The sequence below is a fragment of the Alligator mississippiensis genome, chromosome 1, assembly GCF_030867095.1.
Source record: "Alligator mississippiensis isolate rAllMis1 chromosome 1, rAllMis1, whole genome shotgun sequence".
Lineage (NCBI taxonomy): Eukaryota > Metazoa > Chordata > Crocodylia > Alligatoridae > Alligator > Alligator mississippiensis.
In genome coordinates, this window is record NC_081824.1 from 63,297,567 (window position 1) to 63,325,547 (window position 27,981).

The window sequence follows — 27,981 nt, forward strand, 5'->3', positions numbered from 1 at the left end:
TTCATATTTTTGCTTTATTGAGGAAAGAATGTCAGGCAAAAATACATAGAATGAAAGTTTCTTCTATAAAAATAAGTCACTTGGCCTCTTAAGCTTTCATAGTTTCCCAAATCAATTGATGCTATAATATAGTTAATATTTAAGTACTAAGAAATCCCCCCTATTGGATTTCCTCATTTTTAACTTAATGATATGGATTGTTTTGATACAAAAAACAAATATGTCAAACTGAATATTCCTTTGGGTCTTTAAAATATCTGGTAATCAAAGTAAACCGTAACCATTTAAATGAATAATGGTTATGTTTTTTTGCTGCACTGGCAAATTAAAAATTACGTGTACCGCTAAATGACTGGGATGTAATCTTACTGTTTAATTAGTAGGTCAGTCTTTCTTCAATATAATATGATAATGATAATCCTCTGATAAAATATATGAAGTCTTTTGATGAAACTGATTGTGCCATAAACACTATATTGATTTTTTATTTAATATTTTACATAATTAGAGGTGCGCCGATACATTGGTCCGTATAATATAGGCACCAATAAAAGGAAAATTGACATTATTGGAAATTGGCTTTTTTTGGCTGATGTGGCTGATAATGTCACCAATAAATGCCACATGGTGTGTAGCTGCAGTATGCATGCAGCCAGGAATGCAGTCCAGCAGCTTGGAGAGCAGTGTCCAGCTGGTAAGTTTGTGGGGAGGGAGGAGGAAAGAGGCATGGGTGAGGCAGACAGAGGCCCCCAAGGTGAGGGAGGGAATAGGGCTGGGGCAGGTGCTGCCCAGCTGGGGCAGGGCACAGGACAGAGCCACAGATGCCTTGAATGGGGGATGTGGGAGGCAGGGGGGTGGCTCCCCCAGGGGAGGCATTGTGGGCATTTGCCCCCCAGATATGTGTGTGGGGCAAAGGCAGGCTGTCCACTACATACTCAAGGCCAGGGGCTGTGCCAGCCTCTTCCCAGCAAGGGGGCTGGGCTGGGGTTCCACTTAGGGCAGACAGGGGTGGGGCAGGGCAAGTGGCAGCAGTGCTGGGAGGAGGTGCTATGGTGAATTTTGGGGTGGCTGTAGCCCCCCATAAATCCCCCTCCCAGCTCCACTGCCACCGCCTGCCCCATCCCATCTGGCCTGAGCACAGCCTCAGCCTAGTCCGCCCACCAGAAAGAGGCTGACACAGCCCCCAGCCCCAAGCCTGGAGTGGGTAGCCTGCCCCCGCCCCATGCACAGATCTGTGGGGTATGTGCCACCCATGACTCCTCCAGAGGTGTGCACAGTGACAGAAGCTACCCCTCCTCCACCCCCCCATGCTCCTCAGATGAGCCACCCGTGGCTCCATCCTGCATTCCACCCCATTCCAGCTGGGCAGCACCTGCCCCTGCCCCACCCCCACCCTCACCACAGGGGCCTTGATCCACTAACCCCCATGCCTCTTTCCTCCCACAGACTTACCAGCTGGACGCTGCTCTCCAAGCTGCCAAGCTGCATATCAACAATCAAATCAGTATTGGCCAGTATGGCTGGTTAATATTTGGACATTGGCATCAGTACAAAAAACTTTATCAGTGCACCCCTATATGCAAATGGCTTGTAGTGTTTATTCATAAATGTATACATTTATTAGAAGATGAATAGGATGCTTCCAGCTTTTAAACACAATTTCTATTAAACCTAAAGCCATTTTACCCATTTCTGTTTTTACCTGTTTCTGTAGCTATACCACTAAAAGCATTAAGTTATACTACAGTTTAAAACAGCATTTTGAATAGTATATCTAATTAAGTAGGGGAGCAGATCCATTTATACACTCAAGGTTTTATTAGAAATGCAAGTGAAAGCATATGCATTTTTTAACTATGAATTAGGAGCTTTACATCATTTGGACTCATTTAAAAAAGGGTACAAAATGATAAAAAAAAGAAAATAATAAGAAAGAAGAATACATTTGAGATTTACAGAGTGGTCCAACTGATTTATGTAGATGGTAGATGCAGAGCCAGCTGTAGGGGTGGATGACCACCCAGGGCACTTATGGTCAGGGGGCACAAAACACATGCACATACATGTGTAAGCATCCTGTACTCACAGAAGTGCTCTTCCCCTGTCCCGCCGTGGCCAATCCCCCATCTCCAGCTGCTGTTTAGGAGAAGCCAGGCCAGGCACATGTGAGGGGTTGCACCTTCTTCAATCCAGCTGCGTTGCTTGCTCCTGCACAGCAGCAGCAGTGCTTACCCATCTCCCTGCCTGGTGCACCATCCCATTCCACCTCTCCACTAGACTATGTCCCATGCCCCTTCCTGGCTGCCTGTTTGGCTGCAGTAGTGCTGTTGCCAAACACCTGAGGAGAAGGGCACCAAAATACAGGTTCATCCATATAAGGCTGGCTCTAGTAGGATGTCATTAGTAACTGCTAGCTGAATGCTGTACAACAGGATATTTAAGAATGCAGAAGTCAAATGCATTTTTATCAGACTGGTTCTGAATTGTTTTGAAAGTGAATTCATATATTCTCTGTGATAAGTGTGTAAGAGAAATGCTTTCACTCTTAGATTTTTGAGAACAGAAAAAATGTATCCTTTCATTCCTGGAGGATAGGTGAAAAAAAAATCTTAATAAACAAAAAAAAAAGTTTTTAATTTTAGCTCATTTTTGTTTTCAAATTGTAAAGCAACAGAAAAATGTTCAAATACTGCTGTATTTAAATTTTCTGGCATATTTTTGTTGTTTGTATAAAATGTGTTAACTATACAACTCAAGTGGAAATTAAGTGGACTGTCAGCTTTTCAGCTGCCAAATCTGTCTGCTATGTCCCAACAGCTGAGCTCATTTATGTAGTTTTTACTGTCATTTTGATCATTTTAATGAAAATCCTGTAAAAAAAATGGTCTAAGAGACCCTTCCAACAGTAGTCAGATGATTCCATACCACACTAGCTAAAATTTCAGGGGAAGGAGGGAGAAGCTGTGGGTTACACCAGGGGTGCTCAACCTCCAGACTGGGCCAGATCTGGCCTGTGGGACCTCCTCTATGGGTCAGAAAACAATGGCAGTGGGAAGCAGTGGAAACTCCATATACCCAGCACTAGTCCACCTGGGCATTACCTGTACAGTGGAATCATGGCTTTCCCCACTCCCACCGCATGTCCAAATCAAGCTGAGCTGCACCCCCATGCCCCCACACCTCTGGTTTGGTGCCAGGCTGCTCCCCACCATTCAGAACTGAATTGCAGCTGCTCCATTCCCCACCTCTCTGTGTATCTGGAAATGGGCTGCCCTGCCCCTCCCACCTCCCCCCCCCTGCTCATTTGAGACTGGATTGGGACTGCTTCATTCTGCCTCCCCTCCCTGCATCTAGATCAGGGCTGTTCTACCCACCCTTGTCCCAACCCCAGGCGAATGGATCAAGTTTGGGCTGTGCAACTCCCTGCAGCTGGATCAGGCCCTTTGGCCAGGTCTGGCCTATGCAGGGATCTGGCACCTCTTATATTAAATTCTCTCTTATATTAAATTATACCATTATAGTCTCTTATGTACTCTCTTATATTAAATTATACCATTTCTCCTTTCCACTTAATCCTTAAAGGGGACTGTCAAATGTTTACCTTTTTCAAGAAAGAAGTAGCTTATATCACAGTATACACTTATTAGTTCTGGTCCAGTTTGAGTCATGGTTTCCAAATTCTTGTGTTGGATATCACCATACTGAATTTTGAATAACAATTCAGACTATGTTTACTAATGTTCCTATTGCTTGTTCATCTGCAACCAAGTAGACAGTAGGAGTATGTTCCTACTTTACTTCAAACTAAATTTTAGTTTAAATGTATATTTATATAAGACCAAATGTTGCCTCCACCTTCTCCTTAGGGAAATAAAACTACCTTGTTCATTTATGGCAGAAATAGGACAAACCTCACTGCTCCATACTTTGTTCTCTGCAGAACTCATCTGGATGGGATTTTATTCATGAATGAACAGGGAGAAAACTGCTGGGCAAGGGATGAAATAGCCAGTGAATTTATCACTACTCTGTAGTAGGTATTTGGAAGCCTAACCTACTTCTGATTCCTAGACTCCGCAATAGTGGCAGCAAAGTTGGTTGCATTTTCTGCATAAGTGTCTCTGTTACATAGGTTGCTGGAGAGATAATGGTCATGCCACTTGTTTTGAAATATAAAATATTAAAAATAGCATGAAAATTAATAATAAGGTCAACGTTCAGTGTTTTAAAGGTGTTGTTAGAAATTCAAGTAATAGTGATGGTGGTAGTAGTAGTAGTAACAAGTTTCAGTGGAGCATTTTGCCAGGAGAGCAGAACATTTCCTAAACATAAATTAAAACTCAGAACAATCCTGGAAGTAGGAAACAGGGAAGAAGTAGATTTCCTCAGCCATGGAAATGGAGCCACCTCTGATGAAAGCTAGTACACAGCAGCACTATACATGATTTAGGAGAAAAGAACAGGGATTTTCATTCTCCTAAAACAGACTTGGTATATCAACCTGATATTTAAAGTAAAATGTTATCACATTTAAGTTGCATCTAGGTAACAATTGGAGTGATCTCCAGTGGTTAATTTATTACCATAGTGTCGTTTATACGAACTGTTCAGTTATCTGAAGGGTAGATGTGGTGCAAACATGCCTGGTAAATCAAAATAAACAGCAAACTGAAAAATAAAGCAAATCTGCTACCAAACTTGCTTTAGTATGTAGCACTAGAAAACATATGTTTAATTCACGTGTCATTAATCAAACAATTTGATTTTTATGAATGGATCTAGTTCCCAATCAGTTTTGATAATTCACAATCTACTTTATCTATAAAATATATAACTGTTGCTACAAGTCTGTGTTTCCTTTTTGAGCACACAATCTTTTATGTATTTTGAACCAATTGGACTAGGGAGAAAATATGGATGTCTGCTGAAAGCATCACACTCTGGTGCTTAACTGTAAATTCTTTGAGTTATATACATAGTGCCTTCTCTTATGTTTGTTGGTTTCCAATTGCACCAATACTGTACAAAAACTATTTACAATAAAATGTTCAGCAATTAATTTCTGCAATGGCCCAGGAGCAGTTTTGACTCAATAAAAGTCTTTCATGCTTGCATCAGGGACATTAAGCTGGTGGCCTGCAGGCCACATGCAACCTGGGAGGAATTAATTTGCAGCCCTCAGGCTCCTGCCCAGCCACTGCTCCCCTTATCTGTCTGGCTGCAACAGCAGTAGGGGTCCCTGGGCTCCCTCTCCTTTCTCCTTCTTCCACTTCCTAATCCTGCTGGAAGAGCCCAGGCTGGGCCTGGGGCTGGGCCTGGGGCTGAGCCTGCCACACACATGGTGAAACCAGAGGGAGGTGGGAGGACCTATACGATGTACAGCTTGGAGAGCATGATTCCTCCTGGTACAGCCCACACATCATGCAGCCTCTGGCCATTTAACACTTGGACAGCCCTGCCTTACACTGAAAAAAGAATGCCCTTTGTCTTTGTTTGGATTTCCTACTCAGACTTATTGGTTAATTGATTAAAATGTGCTTATAAACCATAACACTATTTTGGATGTTGCCCTAAACTTCAAAAATGATATAGAGCTATCTAGTCAAAATTACTGCAAAATATGTTGAAATTATTTTTTAAGAACAGGTCTAGTAACTTGAAGTGAATTAAAATGCCATTTCATCATAGTACTTTGGGTAATAAAATGCTACTATATTAGCTACTTAAGGATTCCATTCTTTCTTTGCTCCTGGATGTAAACAAGACTCTTAATCCTGCACAGTTTGGTTCACCAATAGGTTCACAAGGAGAATCTTATTGTTTCCCATGTCTGGAAGTGAATTTGCTTTGTTCTTATACATTCAAAGATTTTAAAGTCAGAAATGGCTGTTATGCTTATCTTTCAAAATGGAGGCCATACAGTTAAAGCTTAATTTCTTCATCAAGCCAAATATGTTGTGTTGTATGACATAATTCTCTTCTAGAACTTTGGATAAAAAGAAAGACTAACATTGGGCTAAGAAGTCATCTTTTCAGGATCACGAACAGATATACCATCAATTGCTGGTATTTATTTGACATCTGTAATTACCCATCATCCTGTTTATACTCTTTGGCTTTCTTCCAGTTTTCTGGAACCTCCCCAGTTTCCAATATTTATTAAAAATTAACATCAACAGCCCAGAGATCTTTTCTGGGGTCACAAGATTGCATGAAAATTTCAGTTTGCTGAATTCAAGCTTCTGAAAGGACCTCCTTTAACACCCTCTGTGCTTACCCCATACACTGTCCTGACAATGAACCCTCACTACTTCTTCAGTGAAATCTTTTATGCCTCCTTCCTTCCCAACCAACATTTTTGGGGAAGAAGAAAGCTATTTGTGAGGAAACTTTTTCTATCTTGAGATAACCTCAGTCCCTGTTTACAGGGTATTCACAAGCATTGGTCAAAGTCCACAGATCCAATGAACTTTAGACCCAAGCCTCAGTTTTGCCAAGAAGAAAAGTCCTTTCAAATAGATTTCATTGCAGGGTTAATTAAAAAACAGCCTTATAACCATTTAATATATGTAAACTCATACCCACTGTGAACTAGGGAAGTTACCTATTGTACAGACTTGCCTCAAGTCAGAGAAGAAATTTTTGGCAGAGCAGGAACTTAGTTATAGGTCTTTGAAATCCTTAGCTTGCACCCAAGCCACTGAATATTCTTCTTCTTCTTTTCTGTGAATTAGAACATAAAGCTTTATGATGGGCTGCATAGACCTGACACTTTGAAGAGCATAATGGTATTAATAGCTTGGTACATGTAAATACTTGCCACAATGTCAGGAGAGATGATTCTCTAGCTAGAAGGAATAGGCAAGAGGAAGACAGAAGCTACAAGGAAAATTACAAAAAAGGAGTCTCTCTCTGGGTACATCTATACGTGTAAGTGATTTGAAGCAATATACTCCGAAGCAGTTTGAGCCAGAGTAAACTACACCTGGATGTAGCATCTACATGTGCTCCCAGGATGGCAGCAATTTGAGCCAGGGCAGAACAGGCCCAAGTTGGCAGCAAGCATGGGGGGTGGGTCAACCCCAGGCTCCAAGTGGTGGCGTTCGGTGGTGGAGGCACTGACTTGAGGCATGAGGGTGCTGAAAGTGTGGAGCTATGTGGCTAGGCAGCAGGCAGAAGTTTGGGCCCCTGCCTGCTGGGCTGACTAGGTGCAATTTACACCTACTGGTCAGCATCTAAACGTGCGTTTAATCACAGTTAATTATACCACCATAAGATAGTTCTGTCCCTGACAGTACTATCTTACAGCAGCTTGAATTGGGTATACTGTGGCCTAATAGCATTGCACACACACAGATGGTGACACTTTACTCCACAGCTAATTAATCTACCCTGCAGTTAAGCACTAGGGCTGTGCGAAATTTTGCCAAGTGTTTCATTTCAAAGCTGTTTTGACACGTTGCAAGCTCAAAACAGCAAAATTGAAATGAAATAAAAAGCTTCAAAACAACTTCAAAATCAAATGAAGGCACTTGAAACATTTCAAAAGTTTTGAAACATTTAACATTTCGAAGCAGCCTGGTGGTAGGAGGTGGGTTGAGAGCCAGGGCTGTGCTCCAAATAGTGCCACCAGCCCCATGGAGCTCAGCCTAGTGGCGGGAGATGGAGCACAGCCCTGGCTCTCCCCCACCTCTCGCCACTGGGCTGAGCTCTACGGGGCTGGTGGAGCCACTCGGAACACATCCTGGTGGTGGGAGGCGGGGGAGAGCCAGGGCTGTGCTCCGCCTCCCACCACCGGGCTGAGCTCCATGGGGCTGGCGGAGCCAGTTGGAGCGCAGCCTGGCAGTGAGAGGCAGGGAGAGCCAGGGCTGTGCTCTGAGTGGCTCTGCCAGCCCCACAAAAGTCAGCCTGCCCTCCCAGCACTGCTGGACTCCTTCCAGCAATGCGGGCCCCGAGATCTGTGTGCGGCATGACAGAAGACTGCCGCTGCTGCCTGAGGCCAATGGCAGCAGCAACCTTCATGGCGCTGGGCATGGGCTGCGCTCAGCACCGGTCCCAGGTGGCAGCGGCAGCCATCTGGCGCACATATCCGGAAACCTCTGCACCTATCTCCTTTAAATATGGCAGGCTTTATGCCCTCAAAAGGGGCTTCCATACCTGCTATTTTCATCCAAATCAAGCGAGAAATAACAAAGTTTTAGGCATTTTCATGATTCCCCTTATAGCCTATGGACAAAACATCAAAACGTGTTGAAACAGCAAAACAGTTTTGACTAAACTGAACGGAACAGTGCTTTGAAACAAAACAATTAAATGAAACACTGTCCCTTCGAAACAGCAAAATAGACATCAAAATAAAATGGTGCTGTTTTGCACAGTCCTATAATAGCACATGTGTAGGTACAGCATTTCTCTCTCATGCCTGAGAATAATGGCCTGCCTGAGAGAGAAGGAATAATGTGATGTTGACACTTGTCCTATTGGAAGAATGATTCCAAACTGTAAGGGAACTGAATTGTCTGGCCTGCAAACTGCAACTGCCCAAAGAGAAACGAAGGGATTCACTGGGGAACAAGCATCAGACAGACAATTAGGTGTCCTAATTCTAAGGAGCAGGAGTCTCCTTTAGAACACCTTAATTTTCTCTTGAGGTATTATCCATTTCAAACGCTGCACAGTAAAACACTTTAGACTGATTCATGTAAAAATAGAAACTAATGAATGATAATAGTATGGTAAAACAAAAGGTTTGCTTTATATTGGTTGTTAAAAATATAACTGAGTTAGGCTTACTCATAGGAAAGAAACATAAGTGGTAATATATAACTCAACCCACTGAGCAAGAAACGGTATGAAAAAAATGTGTCCTGTAGGGATAACAAGACATGGCTGCATAGAGTGAATATAAATCTCTGACACTTAAGGAAAGACTTGGTTGGAAGCAATATTTATTTGTAAATACAGAAGTATAAGTGTAATGTGAAAGACAAATGATTTTTTAAATTAAGCTTATATTACATTAACCCCTTTAGGAAGACACATATGAACATATTATTGTCCTTAACCCGAGTGGGGGAAGCATAGGTGGTAGAAGGCTGGGGCTAACAGGACTTAGCCCCCACCAAATTAATTTTGGGGCGACTGGTGACAGCACCACCACCAAGCCTCTGCTACTGCAGTGCTAGGCCCAGTGCCTCTGAAGCATGCTCCACTCCTGCCATGCATACAGTACCAGCTCACGCCAGCCCCTGCAATGGCCCTGCAGGAGGGAGGGGTAGGGGTCCGGTGGATGCACCCTGCACTGCCCAGCCCCCTCAAATAATATTCTCTCCTGCTGCTTATGGGGGGAAGGGCCCTTCCTCCTTATAGGTAAACATCCATGCCTTCAAATAAATAATACCAAGCAAAGGTGCCTAGGACACTGAGAGATGGAAAATCTACCTCTTCCCCTTGTGGTATATTCCAGTGGTTAATCACACTTCTTGTTATAAATTTGTGCAGAGTCCAGATACTGATTCTTGCTACACCTTTCTCTGTTAAATTAAAGAGTGCTTTGGTGTCCACCATTTTGTTCCCATGAAGATAAGCTACAATTGTTTTGCCTCTCAATCTTGTTTTTTTTTCTTTTGATAAATTTAACAGATTGAGTTCTTTAATACTGTCACTGTGAACCATTCTTTCCATCCCTTATGTGGCTCTTTTCTACCCCCGTATTTTTATGTTTGTTTTAAAAATCTGAATATTAGATCAGTACACGGTATTTCTGTATTTGGTTCATCCTTGCCTCCTACAGAGGCAAGTTTTCCTACTCCTGCTCACTACTTCTCTCTTTATCCTGGAGTTGGTTGCAACAAGAATTTCTATTCTACACAACATTCTGAAATGCTAATAGTTTTCAGTCTTAAATTAGAGCAAAACATGAAGTTACAAATCTGCCAAAGAATGATATCAAAAGTTTCATTTTAGAAAAAGAAAACTAAAAATATATTTTGATTTTATCAAAATATTTTGTTTCAGTAAAGTGAAAAGTTTCTTTTATATATAGTCAAATTTAGTTTCATCGTGATTTTAATGATTTTTGAGATGCTTGCATGTCAAAATATTTAATGTAAATATAAAAAGTATATCGTAATCTCATAGACAAAACCTTATATGTCATTGACATCATATGATATGATATAACTGAAAATATTTCCTTTGATATTATAAATATAATACTTCTGCTCAAATTAATTAATGTTAATATTTCATATGTTACTAATTGGTATGCTAATTGGTAGTTTGAACGGTAATGGTATTCTAATTAGTCTTTAATGATTTGCTTCTTAGTACTTGGGTTTCTCAACTGGTAATCTAACTAGTAGTGTGCAGGTGTTCTAATTGTTAATAGATTTTTGCATTAGTAATGAATTTGTATTTGGTATTTTCCTATTGTAATCAATAAAGTATAAAAATAAAAACAGCTTATTAAAAATAGAAAATAGAAATACAGTGCAAGATATTAAAAACAACAAAACATATCTATAATTAGATTAATCAACATATTTCATAAACCTGACATGTTTGACAATGCCCAGTTTATATAAAACTATTCTGATTCATATTAATCTTATCCTAATTCTCCTAATTCTTTATCAAGTATAAGTCTAATATAAGCTTTTCTGTTTTTATGCATGAGATTTATGTTAGGCTTTCTGACCTGTATGCACCTGGATCATCGCACTTGACATTTTTGACTATCAGCCAACATAGCGCTCTTCTAGTCTTCTGATATTGCCATGGCATTCCAAGACTTATTAAAAATGAACATCAATGGGTCAGAGATGGTTTCGTCCAATTCTTTCAGGACTCTTGGGTGCAAGTTCTGCTGGCCTGCTGATTTGAATACACAGTTTTCCCCCAAAAATTAGCTATCCAAAATTAAGATGCATGTCTTAACTTGAAAAGCTGATTTTTCTTTGCTGAAATACAAGCATCAAGGAAAAGAAGCATGCAGATACTATGCTTTAATTGCTCCCAAAATGACTCCCTCTTGTCTTTGGGCCAGGAAGCAAAAGGACTAGAGTCCAGTGTTAACCCTCTCACAGCTCCAAAGGAATGTGTAGTAGCTATTGCCTGAGTACTGTAGCTTGTGTGTGAAGCTGCAAACGAGTGATATATGCAGTCTGTGGTATTTTGCAGAAACTTGTGCTGTGAAAACAGTATTATTTACAGGAACTTATATAAAAAATTATTTACAGTAAAGAAATATCAGGGTCTGAGGCCTAGCCTTGTGGCTGTCCTCGCAGACCATTGAGTTCCTGCTACCTCATCCAGACTTCCTGGATGCTAAATGTTTCTAGGTGGGCTTACTTTTTGTTACACAGTCAGCCACGATTCTGGAATGCTGCTTTTTAATATTCTGCCTTGTGAAAACAAGGTACATGTCCTGCTTGGGACCATGTGGATGCAATAAAATATAGCCCTTGTAGTTTATCCTCCCAACATACCAACTGCAATTCTGATCCAACATAAATACTATTCTTTTGTCAGCATTTTGAAATATAAGCACAAGGCAGAAGGTGAACACCCCCCCCAATAATTTTACCATATTACCACTCCCACGTGTGTGTGTGTGCACACACATGTGTGCGTGTATATAAATAACATGCACACAGAGGATTGGTAATAATTAATATGGTAAAATTATGGTATTTTTCTTAAGCTTTTGCATTGTGCTTATATTTCAAGGTGCTGACATATGAATATGTCTGTCTGTCTGTCTGTCAGTCAGCTGCCTTTAAAACTGCCATGTTTTATGATAGTAGCTTTGAAATCACTGAAAAAAATATGTCCATAAAATATATTGCTTACTAGCACTAAATCAACTCAATATGCTTGTTATAGGAATCATAAACTGTAGAGAATGCACTGTGTGCTAGGATATGGTACCCCAGAACTTTGATATGAATATCAAAATAATTCATCAGAAGTAGGGATCAGATTGAGAATCTTGTTTCATTTTCAGTGGATGCGTCTACATGAGATGCTTTACTGCACAGTAGAGCAAATTGCTTCCTAGTAAACATCACCATCTACATGTGCAGACCTTTACTATACGGCAATTTGCTCTACTTGGTGGTTAACTTGCTACCTGCAGATGCAAGTAACAAATTAACTGCTGAGTAATTACTGTAGAGTAAACCATGTGTAGGTGGCTGGCCGGGAGCAAATTTATTCCCTGGACCAGGGGGTAGGAAATTGCTCCCTGTCCCTGGAGCTTGCTTGGTGCCAGGGCAGGCTCTACCACTGGAGCCTGGGCAGGGACCTCCCAGACCCCACTCTGCAATTGCAAAGCAGGGGCCAGGAGCTCTCTGCATGGGGAGAGTTTCCCACCCAGCCTGGAGCTGGCTGGAACCTGCCCCAAACTGGGACAGTTCCTGGCCAACCCTGGGCTGTGCAGGGAAGTCTGCACATGCAGCCCAGAGATGGCTGAGGACTGTCCTGTTTCAGGCAGTTCTCAGCCAGCTCTGGGCTGCATGTGCAGACTTCCCCATGCAGCCTGGGCGAAAGACCAGCCTTCCACCCAGGCTGGAGCATCTGGCTGGAGTGGCCAGAGGAGATCAGTGTATCATTAGTAAACTACAATCCAAATCAAACAACTGGGAATCGGCACACCCTTAGTAAAATGGCTATATCCCTTTGTAGGCCAGATGTAGCCTGCAGGCTGTAGTTTCCTGACCCCTGATTTAAATTCTTTGGAATGGAGACAGTTTACTTCTTTATATCACCAAAATAAATTGATTCAGACACTTTCAGAACAATCGATAGTTGCCAGTATAAAGTTTGATAGCTGACATTATGGTGATATGTGCAACCCATTGCTTTTAAAATGCCCACTTTTTAAAATATCTCACTTGACAGTTACTTCTTGAGAAAGCAAGAAGGGAGTTTGTTCCAACAGTAAATACATTCCTGATAGTTGAGAACCATGTTTTCAGGAATTGCTTCTGAAGGTATCCCATTAGTTTTGCACTCACTGGAACCTAAATATATGTGTGCACATCTTCAGCTACCCATATTTCTTTAATTCTTGGCATAGTTTCTTCTACTTACACCAAGTTGCAGTTTACACACTTGCAATGTCAAGTTTAAAAAGTAAGTTGAGATCATCTAGAAAATTTGGCCCTGAAAGGGCATTGTTGCCAGTAATTTGGAATAAATCCATCTATTAAACATATTGCTACAGCTCAACCAACTGAACTAGATCTATGGTTCTCTACTGTGATCTGGAAGAATTGTTAGGAAGAGATATTGTATCAGTATAGATCCCATTCCAGTGAAGTGTAAAGTCTAGCACCTGGAAGAACTCTCTAACGATAACTGCCACCCGCTGCTTGGATCACTACATAAAAGTTTGGTTTAATACTGGCAGACAAGGTTCCTTGGGTGAATTTGATATCTTTTATTAGACCAACCCAAATGGTTGGAGAATAGTTATTAAGCAAGCTTTTGGGTTCAAAAACCCTTTGTCAGGCTAAGGAAGCTTCAGCAGTTGGTGTGTGTTCTTCCTGGATGGTTTAATACTGTATTTTCTTGCATACCCCACAGCTCCAATAAAGACACACACCTTGGTTTTGGGAAGGCAGAATAAAGAAAAAAGGTTTTTCCTGACTTCTGGTCTCATAGAGCAGAGATATAGCCTAATCTTCAGATCACTCATCTTCCTTCCCTGCTCAAGCAAAAAAAAAAAAAAAAAGCTATAGTTTAACCCTTTCACATCTGAATTGTCAGCAGCTCTTGGCTGGAGCCAAGTTCAGGTGAAGACTGGACTCTAGGGCAGATCTAGCATTTTGAAAAGAGCTAAAAACAGTTGCAGGCTTGTGAAATAAGAGAAGAGAGACCAGGAGGCTAACAGACAGCAACACTGCTGAAGAAAGGATAGCTGATTAATGAAACATCAAGACCATCAAAAAAGGGAGATGGTCATTAAACCTGTGGAGTGCAAAGCAATTAGTAGAAGTCATGTAGATTATAATGAGCCATTAAGTCAATTGACTTCATCTACTCTACTTGAATAGAAATGCTACTGCTGATGCCAGGCAGTTGGTTTGAATCTTGGGTGAAAAAAGAAAAAGAAGCAGCAACCCTCTTACAACATCTCCGTACTTCCATTCTGGGCAGAAAATCAACCTCCCTGCTTAAAACACAGACCCCAATTTTGGAAGGCTAATTTTGCAGCAAGAGGTGAGTGTGCTATGCAAGTAAATATGGTTGGTTAAATTAAAGATGAGCATAAGTCACTATTACTTTCTTTTTTTCTCTATTAATAAATAAGATGGCACATATGTAATGAGAAACTTTGGAATTTTTAAATCCTCCAGAAATAGCCCTCAGTCTCAGCCAAAGCTAATGCAGCTAGAATTCCCACTGAAAGCTTTCAGCAAGCAGGAACTCAGTTTTTGTTTAAACATATTCTGCTGCATGTTGTGCTATTTGTAAGGGGGGGGGTTGTTTGCTTTATTATTATTAAAAAAAATAACATTTTTAGGACTTCAAATTTCTCTGGAGAAAATAGTACTGTTCATTTATGAGGACTATACAAGTTTTCTTTTGCCTTGTCCGTTTTTCTTTTAATCTTTTTCTCAAAGTTTGACTTAATAAAGATTGGGGCGGTAATTACAAATATTGTGATATAAGACTTGGAAAACCTCCAGGTAGATCTAGAGGTATTTAAAATTATTTTACCAAAAGAATATTTTTAAAAAAATGCAGTTTCAGTAGGTCTAAAACAATGTATGAATTTAGGTCCAATTTTATGAATAGGTTCAGTCACAAAATCCAGGGGGATTGGGTGGGGAAGGGGTGGGCTTCAGAAAAAAAATTAAACATTTCACTTGTACATTTTTCTATGTGAAATGTTTTGTTTTTTTAATTTTAAAATGATGTCTTATTGTGAAATTAAGTTAAACCTTTAGAAAAAGGAAAATGAATGGGCAATAAGATAACCTAAAACATTAGATATAAAATACCCCATTTCTTCACTGGTCTGAACAAAACTTTTTCATTTCATCAAAAGAGGCTCCTACCTTTCCATTTTGGATTGTACCCAAACAGAATATTTTTCAAGTTGACTTTGGGTTAACTACCTAACCATTATTCACACAGCTCCACTCCTGCATCATAGAGTGCAGTCCCCTATTACTGTAGGTCATGGCATATAATTCTCTTCATAAACTTAAACTTTAGTATAAAGCTATTTATCATACTCCCAGAATGGTTGGAGATGTTTCCTTTGGCATCTCTAAAAACCAATAATAGTGAATGCCAGGGGGGATATTAAACAGATATCCAGTTCAATGCTCTCCCTCTATGGCAGTGTTTCCCAACCAGTGTGCTGCGGCACAAGAGTGCACTGTCAGAAATGAACAGGGGTACTGCGGATTTTTGCCATGGCAATGAGCTACAATAGGTATAAGGATGGGGAATGCCTTAACAGGTGTGCTGCGGAAAAAAATGTATTAATGTAAATGTCCCCTGGGCAGGAAAAGGTTGGGAAACACTGCTCTACAGCATCCATTTCTATCATTCTACTGTTGGAGACTATGCTAGTTGGACCATTGGTATGGCACTTCTGTTCTTATTACAAGTCTTTGCTATATTGGACCTCTGATTTCTTGTGCCAGTAGTTTCATTAGCCTCAATGGAAATTATTCAGTCTCCCTGACATGACACACAAACATCTTTTGGTTTTTTTGCTTCTATGTCAGGTATGGCAATTTCCAGACTTATATAGTGTTAGAGTGATGCTGTAGTTTTGAAGGTCTACAAATTATGTAAGAGGCAAGGATTTCTTAGCCTTGCATTCAAAACCTTGTTTACAACCTAAACCCCTGCAAACCTTGTTTAACACATTCTCAACTCTGTAGTTGATCCAATAGGTGATATCACCCTAAGAAATTCTTATTTATATGGCTCAAGAACCTTATGTTTAATTGGAATGTTCTGCAGTTTTGTTTTTCTTTCCAAGATCTAACTTGGTTTGATTTTTGGCAATTCTCACTTACCTTTACACTTTTTGATCTCTAAAGCTAAGTACAAACAGTCAAAAAGCCCAAAGCTGAATCGATTTAATCTTTGCATGTTAGTCTAAGCTATGTAGATTGAATGTATAAGCAAGTGAGCAGACATTCACTTTTGATTCCAGAAATGCAAATATATATATATATATATATATATATATATATATATGCCTGCAGTGGCCCAGCCCAGAAGCCAGGGGTGCTAGAGCACACCTCCTTGCTTGGCTGGAGTAGACAACTTGGGCCAAGGCTAGCCTGGGTTTGCAGAGGGGAGAGAGTAGGAGGAAGGGGGAGTGGAAAGCATCCTGGGATGCTGGGGGACTGTGAGTTCACTTGAATCTGGAGGGGATCTGGAACAGAAACTGAATAAACCAATTTAACCTAAATCTGTTAAGTCTGATACTACATCCATCCAGGTTTATCTTAAATCAGTTTTGACCACTTTGAAAATGGCTTATGTGCACTGAACTTCTGTTGTGTTACAGATTTGACCTGGTTTCTGATCCCTTATACTGGTTTATGTGTGATGTCTGTCCCTAGCCTAAAAAGTAATCTTCCTGTCTGATCAGTTCTGGGGTTTTTTCCATTCCATGCAGGTTCTCTGCTTGTTGGTAATACTCTTTTTGTGGTGGATCTTTATCAAGTTTCTCCAGTAAGCCTGGAGCTCTTTCTTCCAGGTCTTACCCATTTCATGGATGATAACAGAGAGAATTTTCACCTTGAACTTAAAAACTTCTCCTTCACATTTCCAAGCTCCTCCTTCACATTCAAGTTTCTTCAAATATTCTTTTTTAATGCAGAATGGATTGTATTCTTCTTTCTTCTCTCATGATTCCTGCCTCCACTGCAAAACTTTTTCAAATCCCTCAAGTTTCACTTTTCAGTTATAATCTCTTATCTTAATACCATTATTGTGCTGTGCAAGGCTATAAATAGATGTCATCCTTGGAGTAGGATCAGCTGTGCTGAGATGTGCCCTGGCACATCTGATCCACTTCACTGGGTGACACATACATTGCCTTTCATTCCATAGGGTTGGGCCCTGGCCACTAGCTGGCCTTCAAGGTTGAGATCCTACAGGACAACTGCAACAGAGTAACTGACTTGTGGTGCATCTCTGCAAATGTGGAAACCCTGGGGTTCCCTCATTTCCAGAGGCATGCCCCAAGTTGGTGCATGGTGACATGATACACACTCTCAATGTATCTCCTGACAAACAATTTCTAGGATACGCCTCTGCAAACAGAGACTCCTGAAGTTCCAGAAATACCTGTCTGAGGTTTCCGCATTTTCATATGTGCACCACAAGTCAGAGCAATATACATGCTTGGGACTGTCCTTTTGGGGGAATCCCTGGGGTGCACCTCTGCACGTGGGGAAGGCAGCTGAGCATTCCTAGGGCTTCAGAGGCCTGATCCTGCATGCTTTAGGAAAACTCCAGCAAGAGAATTCCTGGGGTGCACAGAATTGGGCCCCTGAAGCCTCAGAGGCACCTGTCTCGGGTGGTTGGAGAGCTCTGGGCTGCCCACACTCTCCCGACATAAAGCAAAGAAATATCCACTGCATGAACGTAACACCAATTTGTATCGTATATTCAATTTTGGGTACTTGTGGCTCAACAAGGGGTATGGATGTCTGTTTGCTTGACCTTTATTTTCAGCTCAAGACTATTAGATATTAGATTAGATTATCTAGATTAGATATTGTAATGATACAGGCAGTCTTTGACTTACGACTTTTCAAGTTACAATGAACATCACTTATGACGTTTATAAATCGACACCCCATTTCAATGTTCTGATGTGGGTTTCACCTTCATGACGATTGATACTGCATGGAGCTGGTAAGTGGTGGAAGGGGAGAGGGAAGGGAATAGGCATAGAGGCAGATCAACACCCCTTCCATTGAGGAAGGGGCTGGGGCAAGCACTGCCCAGCCGGGGCCAAGTGGGTATAGCAGGCTGCTTCTTTGGTGGCTTAACTGGCAGTTCTCACCGCTGCTCCTGCTGCTGGTCCAGGAGGTCATGGGGGGGCGTGTACCCCTGGATCTGCATGAGGTGGGGTGGGTGGGGCCAGGGCTGGACTGGGCTGCACTCCAGGTGGGCGACAGGGGCTACAGTGAATTTTCGGGTGGCTGCAGCCCCCTCATAGTCCCCGCTCTGCCACTCAACCCACCCCAATCTGGAGGCACATCCCCCCCCCATGCCCTCAAAGCCATGGCTCATTTAGGGGGTGTGGGGATGGGTGGGCGGCTCCTGCTGCTGCGTGCCACTTGTCCAGAGGCAGCACAGTGGCTCCACTCCATGCCCATCCCACCCTGCCTGGGCAAGCAGCGGGAGAGCATGGGGGGTTGCCCCTGGATCTGGGTGGGGTGGGTGGTGGAGCATAGGGCTGCAACCACCTGAAAATGTGGGGGCTGCAGGCACCTCAAAATTCACCATAGCCTCGCTGCCCACCCAGAGTGCAGCCCCAGCCCCACCTGGCCCAGCCCACACAGATCCGGGAGCACACACTCCCCTATGCCCTCCCAGACCAGCGCCGCTGGCTGCCGGTCAAGCTGCCAGATGAGCAGCGTGCAGTGATGGGAGCAGCGCACAGTGACAGGAGCCACTGCTGGCCCCCCCTGGACCTGCCCAGCTCTGGCTGGGCAGCACTTGTCCCAGCCCCAGTCCTTCCCTCGCCACAGAGGGTGTTTTGATATGCCCCACCCCTTGCACACCCTTTACCCTTTCCCTTTCCTTTCCCCTTCTACCACTTACCAGCTGCACACAGTATCGACCTTCATAAAGGAACCAACCCCCCATTTGTAACACTGCTCCAATGGGAAAATTGGCTCCTAGTTACAACGTTTCAACTTAAGACGCGGATTTTCAGGAACCGATTGCATCGTAAGCCTGAGGACTGCCTGTATAGGAAACTCTGCTGTTCTTCTAGTGAACTCTTCAGGAAAGTGTAAGAGCAGGCTTATGTTTCATTATTGATTATGAGGCTGAATAAAGTTTAATAAAGAATACTCAGAAATAAAATAAAAACCATCAGCAAGTTTTACTCCAAATGTGTAGAGCTAGAGCTGGCTATTGGAGTCTTAAAACTGAGGGCAAGGTAGGACAAATGCAGCCAGGAGATGAAACTATTCAGGGTCTGTGCTGGCAACATCTGATAGAGGTACTCTTGTGCCTCTCAGAAATGTCCACTAATGTGGAATGCTGTGAATAGATAAATCACAAAATGAAATCCTCCCCCTCCCCCCGCAAAAAAAAATTCTGTAGAATTTTTAGAAATTTAGAATAATATGTATCTTTTTTCCTTTAGCATGAGTATCACTGTATATTATCCTTTCATTATTTCTTGTTCAAAGCATATGTCTTGTTTACAAAAAAATGTAAATGATAAAAATGAAGGAAACCATTGATGGAATGTTGGTAACATTAGGAATAAACAGGTGACAGCTGTAAAGTGAAGGCTTTTTTGAGAGAGAGAAGACCAGAGAGACCAGTCCTCTGCTGCTGAGGCTTAAGCTTTAAATTGCCCTCCAAAAGTAGTGAAAACTGCTAAGCTTCCTGCAGGATATCCTGTCATGACCAAAAGCTTTTTTTCTAAGTCCTACAGTGTACACCCACAGACTTTGACCTGGGGAAAGTCAATCTACTTCTTTCATCCCTTTGTTTTAATGTTTTTTATTACATGAATAAACAAATACATGTCCAATAATTGGTTTCTTTAAAAGCCTAAGTAATACATAATAAAAATTGCATAAGGAGAAATATTTTGTAATTATGCAGAAGCAAAACAGCATCTGGGTTCCTCTTCACTTTATCATCTGTATATTTTTTGAGAGAGGTAGCTATCCATGTTAATCTGAAGTCAGACAGAATGCTAGGTAGTACGGTACCTTGTAGCCTAACTAATTAGAGAGGCATGAGTGTTCATAGGCTTCAGCCTATCACAACAAATGCTATAAATAGAGTTTCATTGAACCATAGAAAAATAGGATTGGAAGAGACCTCAGAAGGTCATCTAGTCCAACCCCCTGCTCAAAGCAGGGCCATCCCCAACTAGTTCATTCCAGCCAGGGATTTGTCAAGCCAGGCCTTAAAAACCTCCAAGGATGGAGATTCTATCATGTCTCTACGTAACCCATTCCTTACATTTTGTATTTTAATGACCTTATTCTTTTCCTTTTAGTACCTTTGCTCTCTGTAAATCCACTCATAGTATCTGACAAAGTAGGCTGTAGCCTATAAAAGTTCACTCAACAATTTAGTCTGCAAGGTATCTCACTACCCTGCCTACAGTTTCCTTTTAGCTCCATGATCCACCCAGCCCTGGGGACCCATTCACCTCAGTCCCTGCCCCTACCCTTTCCTCTGCCCTTGCCCTACACTCTCCCTCACCATGGGGGCCTCTGCCCCCTTCCCTTCCCCTTCACAGACTTATCTGCTGGGTGTTGCTCTACACACAACTGGGCTGCATTCCTGTAGGGTTACCATATTTCCAGTTTCAAAAAAGAGGACACAAGTGTGTGTGTGTGTGGGGGGGGACAGGTAATATGATTGGGGAAGCAGTGATATGCCCTTCCCCTTCCCCTGTCCCTCACTCTCAAGCCACAGCCCCCCAGCCTTGCTTTTTCCCCTCACTCCTGATCTATAGTATCCTGCATCCTACCAGGGTATGGCGGGGGGGGTGTAGGGCGAGGTTCCCTCTCCCTGTGCTCCAGACCCCTTTGCGGGGACTCCCCCTCCCTGGGCTCCAAACCCCACACACACCTCCACAGCCCCCCACACCTTCACAAATTCTCCCCACACCCCCCCATGCCTACCCTCCAGCCATACAAAGTACAGTAAAAGCTGTGTTAACCAGCAATTTATTAGCTGGAAAACGCTATTAACTGGCATCCAAGCGATGCGGTAAAAGCAAAACTGGAAGTACCACTTCTGGGGGACTTCCCGTTTCGCTGCTGCAAGCTGAGCTTTTCTTCACCATTATTTTGGCCCATAGCCCAGAGCAAAGCAGTCTGCGCGAGAAAAAGCAGCCTGTGCGGGGTCCCCCTCCCTGTCCCCTGGCACACTGACACAGGGGAGTGCACCAAACGGTGCACATTTGATTAACCGGAATATTTGATTAACCAGCATCCCCCATTCCCGGGAGATGCCAGATAACGGAGCTTTTACTGTACCTGCATCATTTTGCATAATTTTGAGTTTTTAGCTGTGCAATTAAAATTGCAATTTAGTGCAACTATTTTTTTTAATCATGCAACTAATCATGATCAAATTTTTCAATAGTCTGACAGTCCGTGTGTGTGTGTGTGTGTGTATGTGCATGCGTGCGTGTTTGTGTTGTGTACACACACACATATATATCCCTGTTTCTTGTAGGTGAGGCCTTCTCTCACTATCAACTTGCAACCCTCACCTATAGGATCAGAGTAGGATTAATTTTCATATTCTTATGGGCAGCGTGATTGGAATTTTTCCATTCCCAGGATGGACTTTTGTTTTGCACCTCCCTCTCAGCATATCAGAGAGCTGTTTGGATATGGAAGTCCAGTTGAAGGTATTACAACTTAATAAGTATCCACCTGGGGGGACTGCTGCCCTTTCTTTGGTCCCCTGTTCCTTTTCAATCCTGCTTCAAGGGAAAGGTGATGAGGTCCAGGCAATAAACTTAAGACCAGTTTGAGAGAGAGGACAGAGTCTGTCAGCTGCCCTCCCAAACAGGTGAAATTGATTATGGAAAAATGATGACTTGTACTGTACAGTTGATTCCTGGGTAGTTTTTCCAGATGAGTTAGTTATATACTAGTAACAATTATGAATTTTATAATTTTGCATTTTATTTGCCTCTTCCAATGAGTGCACTTAACATTGGACTGCACACACGATAATAATTGCTGAAGCAATGAATTCAGTTATGTAATTATAATGGATAATTTTAAGGTATAAATGAATTCAGTATTGGTTTTGTTTCAGAACACACTATATGGTTTCTGGACCTACAATCCCAGCAGTCCAAACCACACTAAAAAAAATCTTACGTAAATATTGTGCTGTTTTGTTTGTAATGGAAAGCAAGCTTACCCAGAGTGTGGATATGTTGGCCTTGAAGAGGATGACGTATCATGAACATTATTACTACAGACAATTGAAAGAAACAGTGTGGGAGTTACAATTACAGGTTCAAGAACCTATTTTTCTTTTTCCTCCCCCACACACTCATCTCTTGTCATATTATCTTTCCTTTGTGAAAGAGGCAAATTCAAGTCAAAGGGTTGCCTCATTAGTGCCTTACTGCTTTCCTCTATAATACCTTAATTATGCATTTTTCTAAATTTGAGTGCTTGTGTGCACAACAAAAATAATATCCCAAACTCCGGACCATGGGAGACTTAGAGTTGTTCAAAGAAAATATTTTTGGAAGTGTTTTTGATCGTACCATTCCTTAGCCTTGCTTTTAGAAATAGCTGCATTATTTAGGCCACACTTTAAAAAAAAAACCCAAAAAAACACAACAAAACAAAAACCCTCAGTCTGAGGCAGACATCCAGCATGAATTTTTTAGCCCAAATGGTTAAAGTTTGATCAGCAATTGAAGTTAGGATCTCATAGAAAGTATTAGGTATCCTTAATCATATTTATCACTACCCTATCAATGTCTAATCAAGAATAGAAATAACATCCTGAATTCTGATGCTTCAGTTTGAACTTCCTAAAGTCCTGGGTTTAAAAAAATATGGGTCATGTTCTCTGTTGGTGTTACTAGATTTAAATTCACCCACTGTGTTACACCAATAGGGAATTTGCCCCTGTGTTTCAGTGTGCCTGAATTCTGTCCTAGATAAAATTTGCTGGTACAGCAAAATAAACCTCAGAGTTGTCAAGAGAACAATGATAATCCAGCAAACTGTCAGTTAAATCATGTTCAGCACACCTAAAAATAACAGGGGTCTGAAAAATATAGTATAACTCTTTGTGATCATATGCAAGAGAGTAAGTCATAAATTGGAAGTGCTCCTGGTGGTAAACCAGGCAAGCACTGTACAAAATAATTTCATATGTATACTTCAGTCTAATGTCTACAATTAGCTCATACATAAGATCATGCTAGAAGAATAAGTGCCATATTCTTCAGCCCTTACTCAAGTGAGTAATTTTATTTCTTATCAGTGTAAGAAGCTTGCAAAACACTAAAAAGGTTTTAAAATAATTGTAGGTTTTCACAGAGGCCATAAAGTACATTGACAATTGAACAGAAATCTGAGGTGTTATTTCTACTTTATTTACAATGATGAGGCAGAAATTGAAATGACAGACTTTTCTGTTGCTCTCTCTCTTCTATTTTTAATGGAATGAGAAATTGGAAATAGGATAATTCAGCAGATCATCTAGAAGTAAAAGAATCAAGAAGAACAGCTGTTAATTTGATTAAAATGGGAATACAGCCAGATGTCTGAAGAAGTACTTAGAACAGTTGTCCTGACAGGCCTTATATTCTCCACTACACATTGCAAAGAAGTCATGCACAGAGCAGTTACAACTCTCAAACCATTTAGAACATAAGATACCATAACCAATTCAGAATTCATGCCTGAAGCACCTCACTTAAATCATCAATATAGTGTTATTATGAACATCTAAAGCATTGGAAAAGCTAGAAGACATAACTAAATCTTTCAGTTTGGGGAGGAAAATGGTTTAAAGTTATGCTTCTAGATATTATATTTAGAAAGTGAAATTAATGAATTTCAGTTCACTGCCTTTTAAGGTGCTAAAAATAACTTCATTATAGAGTTCTACTTATGACACGTTGGAATAGATTGCAGATGTGTAACAAAGTGGAAGAACAAACATAAAATGGTTGATGCTTACCTGCTACTCTTCTAGTGCAGTAGGTGACAAGAATTCAGTAAAGGTTTTAGATCTGTTGGCAGAAGAGTGGTCACAGAAAATGATTTTTCACTGATACAGCTAGCAGCAAATTACTAGTCCTTTGGAAAAAGGAAGGAGTATAGAAAGAATTATGGCCCCCATAACCCAGTTATTTCCCTAAAATGTTCCTTCTTACTGAGGGTTGCCCTCTCACGGAAGATAATTTTGACATTATGATTGCAATTTTAATTTTTCTTAAGATCCCTTCATTAAACATTCATTGAATTATTAAGAAAGGCTGTATTGTAGGTCTTGAAACGTCTTCTCTGATGGACAACGACAAACTTTAACCTAAATGTGATTTGTTTCATCATACAGCTAAAAAGACCAAAATACATAGATTGTCTTGGAAACCTTGTCACAAATACTTAAGAATGTGCGGAGTGTATTATGGAGACACCAGGTTTGAAAAAAAGTTGGAAAAAGAGAGAAGAATTTTTCAAGGGTGTGGTTAAAGTAAAAAACAAAACCAAAAAATGTTATCACAGAAATAATTTAGGTTTTATACTTTTTAAAAATCCTACTTTATATTTTTATATCTATGGATTTTCCACAGGAATTGTATGGCATCTATAATTTTACTTTGATGTGAGACTCAATATATTGTATTCTAAATGCAAAGAAACTAGAGTAGGGCATTGTGATCTCATTGACTAAAGAATGTGTGGAGAGGTACTGACTTTCTGAATAATTAAAAAGATGATAGATTGAGAGCACAATTACATTGGGAAATTCACTGATTAAAGAACTAGAAACTGACAGACCATTAAAACAGGTTATTTTTTAATCTCGTATATGCTGTCACATATTGTCAGATCCTTTTAAAAAACTGGCAAGACACGTGAATATGAAATGCATGTGAAACTGAGATAAATTGATATTTGGGATATAATTTCAAGCCTTATGACAATTTGAATTTTTCTTTCTGCTAAAGATTCAGTAAATCTTATTGTTTATATATATATATATATATATATATATATATAATATATAATGCCTGGGGGCATTCTATGTGTGCCCCCAGGTTTGACTAAGGTTCTTTAAGTTCCTTGAACTTTCTGTTAAGACAGCTAATCAACTGAGGAACTATTATGATGAGGATGCATCTACCAAGAGCCAGTACTAGTTTCTATTTGTCACTAAATAGGCTGATACCAAAAGCACTTCTTAGGACAAAATGTAAATGACTACATATTTGAACTGAATTAGAACTGAAGAACTGAAATAATTACAATTTTCTAATATTTGTAGTGTGTAGACTTTTTGACTCTTTGACAACAAATATGAATCTGGGGAAAGGATTATTGTTTCCAGATTACATTAACTCATGGTTAGTGTTTAATCTGTAGCAAAAATAGGACTAATATATGGGTCAATACTGAATCTTTGTGACTGCTGGCTTTTGAGCATCATATCTAATAACTGGTAATGTTTATGTAGGTCACCTATCAACCATTTTACGAATTTACAAGAGTGTTAGCTGAAGTGTGACTCTGCTTGATCTCTTATTTGTTGTCTGACACCATTTCCACAATTATTTCCTTATTGGCTGCACATGTGTAATGGCGCACTCAAATTATTGCTGGAAGATTGACTGTAAATTATTTTAACTTTACTGACTTTAGATATTTCTGTTTCTGGATTTTCCTACATTGGCTAATTCATGCCAATCTTCTGCGTATACACTATGAAGAACAAAACTGACAGATTGATCACAGAATCATAGAAAAGTAGGGCTGGAAGGGACCTCTGGAGGTCATTTAGTTCAACCCAATGTCTAAAGCAGGATCAGTCCTGTTCAGACTATCCCATACAAATACTTGTCTGACCTATTTTTTAAATTAAATAATCAACCCAGTCACAAAACTTAACCTGCCACAGCTAAAGTAGGGGACAGTCAGTGTCCTGTTACTTCACGGGTTATTAAAATATGTTTAAGAAATCCAAGGAACAGAGCCACAATCCCCACCTATAGGAGAAGACACAATTCACCACAAAGGTAAAATTCTTTCTGAACCAAAATGTGGTGATTGGTCTAACACTGCATGGAGGAGCAAACCCTGTATCCAGTCACCACTTTTTTTTCATCTCATTATTTTGGAGAGATTTCTTTTCCTCCTGTCTATATGTAACTAACATCACTGCTGGCCAAATAAGAACATATTTCAATGTAAAGAATAAACTCATTAACTTTTGTTCTTTTCACTTTGCGATCTTTGCATAAATTCTCTAAAGTTTCACTGATATATGTAAAACCTATCAGATTAAAAGTGAATTCAGCTACATAGTCAATTTACTTTAATGACTAAATGGTGTTTAGGAAAACAGAATTTTAATGCTTTTCATTGCACAGACTAAGTATCAAGGGGAAAATGTCTATTGTGATTCTCCACATAATTCAGTCAGGGTATCCTATGAGATTATGTCATACTAAACAGTATTTTTCAATATAGCTTTAGTTGTAGCAGATCTTTTTAATCTAACCATTCATAGAATCATAAAACCATAGAGGAATAAGGTTTGAATGGGCCTTAGGACATCATCTAGTACAACCATCTACTCAAGACAGGATCATTTATGTCTAAATTATCCCAGAGACATATTTGTATAACCTGGACATAAAAACCTCTAGTGATAGAGTCTATAACCTCCAACTAGTCCAGGAGCTGTACAACAACTGCATCACCACCATCTTGTTGTCAGAAGGCAAAACTGGGGACATTCAGATCTGGACTGGGGTGAAGCAATTTAGCCAGTGGTTCCGCATTTTGTATCTGGGTCTTTTTCCATATTAAGTAAGCATTTTGTACTTCTCATTGCATTGCACCCTATTTATTTCTGATCATTTTTCCAGTTTGTCATGATCATTCTGAATACAGATCTTGTCTTTAATATACTTGCTATGACATCTAGTTCGGTGACATCTACACATTTGCTAATGTAACACTACCATTTTTTCTCCAGGTCACACGAGATAGTGTCAAAAGCCTTAATAATGTTAAGATGTATCATATTAATTGTTCCCCTCCTATCCACAAGTCCTGTCTCTTTGTCATAGAAAGAAATCAGGATGATCAGACATGACTTGTTCTTAACAAATCTGTTAGCTGTTACTTCCCACCTTATTCTCTAGGTGCTGGAGCACCTATCCAGGTTTCAAAGTTAGACTGGTTGGTAATTCCATGGGTCTTCTCTCCTCTCTCCATATTTTCTTTTTCAAGATGTGCACTATTTTTGCCCTTTTCTGGGACCTTACCTAACCTCCATGGGCATGTCCAGATGAGCATGCACATGCCTCTTGCAGTGTTTCAAAGCCCTTTGAGATGCAGCAAGAGGCACGTGCAGGAACGAAAAACTGTTCTCCGCGCTACAAATTTGCAGTGCAGGGCAAAATTAGACCCCTGGATATGCAGGCTTCAAAAAAAAAAAAAAACCACAGAGGAAAAAAGTGGGGAAGGCAACCAGAGGCTGGGTCCCCCACAGAGATGCTCTGGTAGCAAGCCAGAGCATCTCTATGGTTGGCCCTCACCCCAGTGCTGAAGCATATTGCCTGCTTATGCAGAGCAGGCAACGTGTCAGCTGCAGGGAGCTGGACCCAGGTGCCCGCCAGTAAAGTAGGGGCTGAAGGAGGGGGAAGAGGACCACCGCTGCCAGCCCTGCCCACTCCCCCAGGCCCCCAATGGCTGCTCCACCCCTCCTGAGAAGCCTCCCCTTCACAGTCCCTTCACAATCCACCCACACCTACCCACACACCCCATGGCCCCCCACATCCCTCCACAGCCACCCATTTACTGGGGACAGCACAGGTCCTGCTAATTTGTTAGCATCTGGTCTATTTAAGTGAACTCTCACTTTTCTCTACTCTAAACTTTCCCTTTCTCCTTGATGTTAATTGTCTTTGTCATTTGACAGTTGACCTTTTTCTAAAGAGTAAAACTAAAAAGTCATTAAATTCTATATTTATCATTTTGTGTTTCATATGGCACAACTTTG

The 27,981-nt window shown here is 40.9% G+C and overlaps 1 protein-coding gene and 1 long non-coding RNA gene across 3 annotated transcripts in view; both read left to right on the forward strand.

Annotated features, from left to right (window-relative positions):
* KCNQ5 (potassium voltage-gated channel subfamily Q member 5) overlaps positions 1 to 27,981 on the forward strand; it is a 635,336-nt gene that overhangs the window by 179,314 nt on the left and 428,041 nt on the right. The window lies entirely within an intron of this gene.
* The window catches only part of LOC132251447 (uncharacterized), a 135,631-nt gene that overhangs the window by 62,150 nt on the left and 45,500 nt on the right, over positions 1 to 27,981 (forward strand). For both annotated transcript variants that reach the window (XR_009463521.1, XR_009463522.1), the window contains exon 2: positions 14,061 to 14,226. This is a non-coding gene — a long non-coding RNA (uncharacterized LOC132251447). The remainder of the gene's footprint in view (positions 1 to 14,060; positions 14,227 to 27,981) is intronic.